The following is a 5,339-nucleotide window of genomic DNA, read 5'->3' as shown; positions in this document are numbered from 1 at the left end:
AAGTGCTGGGATTAAAGGCGTGCGCCACCACTGCCCGGCTGCCTGCAGAGGTCTTAAAGAAGGTGTCAGATCCCTTAGAGCAGGAGGCACAGGTGGTTGTCAACTGTCTATTATGTACTGGGAATTGAACGTTGTCAGTTCTTTCAACCACTGAGCTATCTATCTCTCCAGCTTCAACTTTCCAGCAATGCTACTTTGCCTTTATAGCTTTTTGGGTTTTTTGAGACATGGTTTCTCTGTATAGCCCTGGCTGGCCTCAAACCCAGAAATCCACCTGCCTCTGCCTCCCAAGTGCTGGGATTTAAAGGGGTGCGCCACCACCGCCCCGCTTATTTTGTTTTTTAGAGTTTTTCTGCATAACAAGTGTTCTGGAACTTGCTCTGTAGACCAGGCTGGCCTCAAACTGCACTCTCTCCAAGTCCCAAAGTGCTGGGATTAATGCCACCATATTCTTGGGAATCATCCTATTTCATCTTCTCAAGGGAAGATGTGAATTTAGGCACAAGCTACTGTGCCCAGCATAGTATAATATGTTCTAATGACAACTACCATCTCGAAATTATTTGAGAAGTGCTTGTCTGAGTGACTATAAAGCACAAAGGTAATTTTGGGTTTGGGTGTATGCATGCTGAGACTTGAACCCAGACCTCCAGGATGCGGGAGGAACACTATATTATGCATAATAGGGCCTGTGGAATGCTGTGTGTAATGAGAGACAGATCTGTCAGAAATAATGATAAAGATTAGTTATGAATAATGAGCAGCCTTTCAAGGGGGGTTGGAGCACAAAGAATCCTCGATAGCTGCTAGGTTAGAGAGGGTTTAAAGGCTGGGCCAAGTGGCTCAGTGGTATAGAATGGTTGCCCATCATATCTGATGTCCTGGATTTAATCCCTAGCACCATGAAAGACTGGAGCAATAAAATAATAATAATTAAAAACTGAGGTTTAGAGCTAAGAATGCTGGGTAGGAGTGGGATGAATGTATGGAAGAAGCCACAGGCAATGACATGCTTTTTCCTGCTCTGACCTTTGGTAGCTGGAGAGAATGTGACTGTATCAAGTAAAATTTGATGTCTTCTAATGTTCAAGAGTTCACCAGTACCATTCCTTTTCCATGGGCACTAAGTTCATCGCAGCTGATAATACTGTGTGGGTGTTGGGAGGTCGTCCTTGTCCACCAGCAGCTGGAGGCTTGATCAGCTGCTGGCACTCGAGCACCAGCAGTTGAGCCTCATGACTGAATGGTTGGCACCCTCCTTGCTTTGGTCTCTCCCAGACTGACAGTGGTAAATTCTTCTTGCTGCCTGGATTGGACTTTATAAACCAGTAGAGATTTTTTACTAAATTGATTTCACCTGCAAAAAAAGATTGAGAAGAGTGGGTTCTGATAGAAAAAGCAAGATTGGAAATTAAATGAAAGTAATAAAACATTACTGGTTACAAGAGTACAGTTGTTGGGTATTTGAAAGGCTGTGGAGCTTAGTGGCTTTCTGGACCACTAAGGTATCCTGGGCTATGTATCCAGTATCATGCTGCATAGTAAGTACCTGGCTATCTGAGATCTTAAAGTAGTATCTGTCACAGAGTAAAACAGTGTATGTTACCGCTGTTACAATTACTCACTTGCTTTAGAATTGTGGGATGAGTGCATGCCTAGGATCCCCTGACCCAAGAGGTCTCAGCTGAGTCAATAGTATCTCTGTAAGCATTCTTCCTTGTTCGTGAGCTTACAGAGCCACAAGTTGATGCTGGGTTGAGAACCATTGTTATACAGTATAGATAGAGTTGCTATGTAACAGCTTTAAGCTATTTTTGCCTAAAGTTTGGTGTCTTCATGATGAATTTGTTTGTATAAACTTGAGAGATGTAGGTGGCTGTTAACAATTTTAGTTCATTCTAAACTGAGATATCCTACCTCCTCCTTTCTCCCCCCTTGCCAAATCCAACTCCTCACCCCCCAGAGGCAGGGATTGAACCCAAGGCCTCTTAAATACTAGGCAAGTAAGACTGGGCTTGATGTGCTACCTGGAATCTCTCGAAATAGCTGCTCCTTGCAAAAGAAAACAGTAACAGTTTAAACCTTTTCTAGGACCAGTGTGGGGTGATTCAGCAGGTGAAATCACTGTGTTAAAACTTGGTGCCCTGAATTTGACCTCTAGAACCTGTGGTGGAGAGAGCTCATTCTCTCATGCAGATCTGACTGCCAGACATGTGCCAGTGGCACTGTTCTATCACAAATATAGACTGTACCTTAAGTAGTGGGAGGAAGTTCTCATTTTTGTTGATAAAACAAAAATTCTAGGTTAAAATCTACCACTGAACCATATCTTTAGTTTATTTTGAATTAGAAATTTTATTTGGCTTTTGTTTGATTTTTTTTGTTTGTTTGTTTTTGCTTTTCATTTATGTTTTGGAATTTCACTTGTTAAATCGGAGCAGTAACTACATGCTTTCTGTAGTTCAAGAACCTGAGATATGGAAGAGTTTCTGACAGATTATTTTTAGAAGTCTCTTGCTCTTGTCTGTTTCTATTCTAAGAATTCTCTTGGAACCTGTTTCGGAGTAGTAGAGCTGATGGAAAACAAGTGTAAATGCAATTCCTATGGTCTAGCAGCTGGGTGCATGCCGCGGACACAGATCTATTTATTACACAAGATTCTGTTTCCAAAAGAAGGTGGAATTTCCCACAATACTGCTTTGGTGTGCTAGTTGAAGATCCTCTTAGTCTGGTTTCCATACCCTCCACTTTCAGTTTAGAAGTGGTAAAAAATTTTTAAGGATTTTTGGTGATTGCTTTGTGAAGTTCCTTTTGAGAAGTCTCTTCCCTCCTTCCCTCCTTTCCTCTTTCCCTCCCTCCCTTCCTTCTTAGTGTATGAGCGGGGAGAGGGTGAAAGGTGTGAGTGATGTGTATGTGGGCATGGGTGTGTGCTTGAGTGGACGGGTGGGAGGAGGGGGAGGAGGATTGCTATGCTCAAGTGGATGTGTGTGCTTGAGTGCATGGATCGTGGCATTCATTTGGAGATCAGAGAGTTGAAGTTGGTTTTATTCTTTTATTCTTTTATTTATTTATTTATTTGTTTGTTTTTTTGAGACAGGGTTTCTCTGTATAGCCTTGGCTGTCCTGGAACTCACTCTGTAGATCGGGCTGGCCTCGAACTCAGAAATCCGCCTGCCTCTGCCTCCCAAGTGCTGGGATTAAAGGCGTGCGCCACCACCGCCTGGCTTATTCTTAAGCACTATATGGATCCTGGGAACTGAATCAGAACTCAGCGTGCTGACAAGCGCTATTACTTGCCGAGCCACCTCACCAGTCCTTAATCTTAAAGGAAATAGATTTAAAGAGAAATCTATTGGTGCTACATAGTGCCTAGAAGGCTGAAGTAGGAAAATCTCAAGTTCAGCTCTAGCCTGGGTTACGTGGTGTGACTTTGTCTCACAAAACAACCTATCACCGGGCAGTGGTGGTACACACTTTTAATCCCAGCACTTGGGAGGCAGAGGCAGGTGGATCTCTGAGTTCGAGGCCAGCCTGGTCTACAGAGTGAGCTCCAAAACAGCCAGGGCTACACAGAGAAACCCTGTTTCGAAAAACTAAACCAAACCAAACCAAACCAAGCCAAACAAACAAACAAAAAGAAGAGTTTGAAATTGTTAAGAGCTTTTTTGTTTGTTTTGTTTTGTTTTGTTTTTGGCATGGTGACACACCTCCAACAAGTCAGATCCCATTACAGATGGTTGTAAGAGCCATGTGGTTGCTGGGAATTGAACTCAGGACCTCTGGAAGAGAAGTCACTGCTCTTAACCATTGGGCCATCTCTCCAACCCCAGAGGAGTGTTTCAGTACAGGGTTTCTCTGTGTAGCCTTGGCTGTCCTGGAACTCACTCAGAGACCAGGCTGGCCTCAGATTCAGCAATCTGCCTATATCTGCCTCTGGAATGCTAGGACTAAAGGCATGCACTACCACCACCACCACCACTCATTGAAGTTCACTTCTTAATCATTTCCAAAGAGTTCTATTAACTGGGCTCCAAGTGTCCAAATTAATGAGCCTAAGGGAGCCATTCTCATTCAAAACTTCACATTTGTGTCTTGTAATTTGTAACAATCAGATCTAAAGGATACCTTGACATTAGGTGCAGTGCTGTGTCTCTAGCCTGAAACATGAAAACTGAAATGAGAGGGATAGCTTTTCTTTTAGTCTTTGAACATTCCATCCTGGTAAGCAGCACTCTGGCTATTGTCCTCTTGAAGAACAAGTGCTCTTAACCACTTGGCTGCCTCTCCAGCGTCTCATTTATTTATTTTTATTTATATTTCTCATTTATTTTTTCACTTAGTCTAGTCTGGCCTGGTACCCCCCCCAATCTAACTGAGGATGACCTTGAACTTCTGATCCTCTTAGAATTACAGGGATCTGCCACCAATATCCAGTTTTGCAGGGAGATGAGGATTGAACCCAGGGTACATGCTAGACAGGCACTCCACCAACTGAGCTGCATTCCCAGCTGTCTGGTCTTATGAACATTCAAGATTACAAAGACAAGTCAGAAAACAAAATAGGTAAAGTAAAATATGAGAATGTAGATCCTCAAAAGTCCAAAGGGAAGCAGTCGATAAAAGGAAGGCCTGTGGTACAGGGGGCTAAAGCAAACCAGTTGTTTTTGAGGTCAGTCTGGACAGCATAATAGATTTCCATAGCAAAGACGAGAACAGAGGAACATAGGAGACAAGGGAGAGGGAAAACTGCTAGGAAAATAATACTGGGTACTGGCATCCTGTTTTGGATATTTCAGTAGATAAACTTGGGTAGAAATGTAACTTGTCATTGTGATGTGACATATTTGAATTATTCTGCTTTATGCTTAGGGGTGGTTGTGCAAAAGATTAAAATTATCCAGAAATTTGCATTTAGTTTATTCTCATGTAGCCCAGGCTTCCCTCAAATTCTATGTAGCTGAGGACAACCTTGAACTTTGCCAGAATTAGAGGCATGGGTTAATTACCATGCTTTTAAATAGAACTAGGGGTGATTTTTTTGTTTGTTTCTGTTTTTAGTGCCAATTTACCCATTTAGTACTGGCTAAGTCTCAGACTGTAGCACTTGTACTGGTCTTTTAGTTCCTTGAGTCTTCTGATGGTAGACGAGCCGGTACAAGTGTTGCAGGTCCAGGCTTGCCACTGTTTTCATGCAGGAACCACAGTGCCAGATGCCAGTGACTTGTGTTTCTTGTCTTGGTCTTGCCACAGAAGGAGCAAGTGTACTTGGGATACTGGCTGATTTCAGTTTCCTTCACCATTTTCTGGAGGGAGGTACCATAGCAGATCCCATGTTTCTT

General features: G+C 42.9%; 1 protein-coding gene across 1 annotated transcript in view; it reads left to right on the top strand.

The window, feature by feature from the left end:
* Ubap2 (ubiquitin associated protein 2) overlaps positions 1-5,339 on the top strand; it is an 88,059-nt gene that overhangs the window by 15,011 nt on the left and 67,709 nt on the right. The gene's annotated exons all lie outside the window — the stretch shown is intronic.

The sequence above is a fragment of the Mastomys coucha genome, unplaced genomic scaffold (assembly GCF_008632895.1).
Source record: "Mastomys coucha isolate ucsf_1 unplaced genomic scaffold, UCSF_Mcou_1 pScaffold18, whole genome shotgun sequence".
In the NCBI taxonomy this organism is placed as follows: Eukaryota; Metazoa; Chordata; class Mammalia; order Rodentia; family Muridae; genus Mastomys; species Mastomys coucha.
Note: the sequence above shows the minus strand (reverse complement) of the source record. Positions and strands in the feature narration are given on the sequence as shown.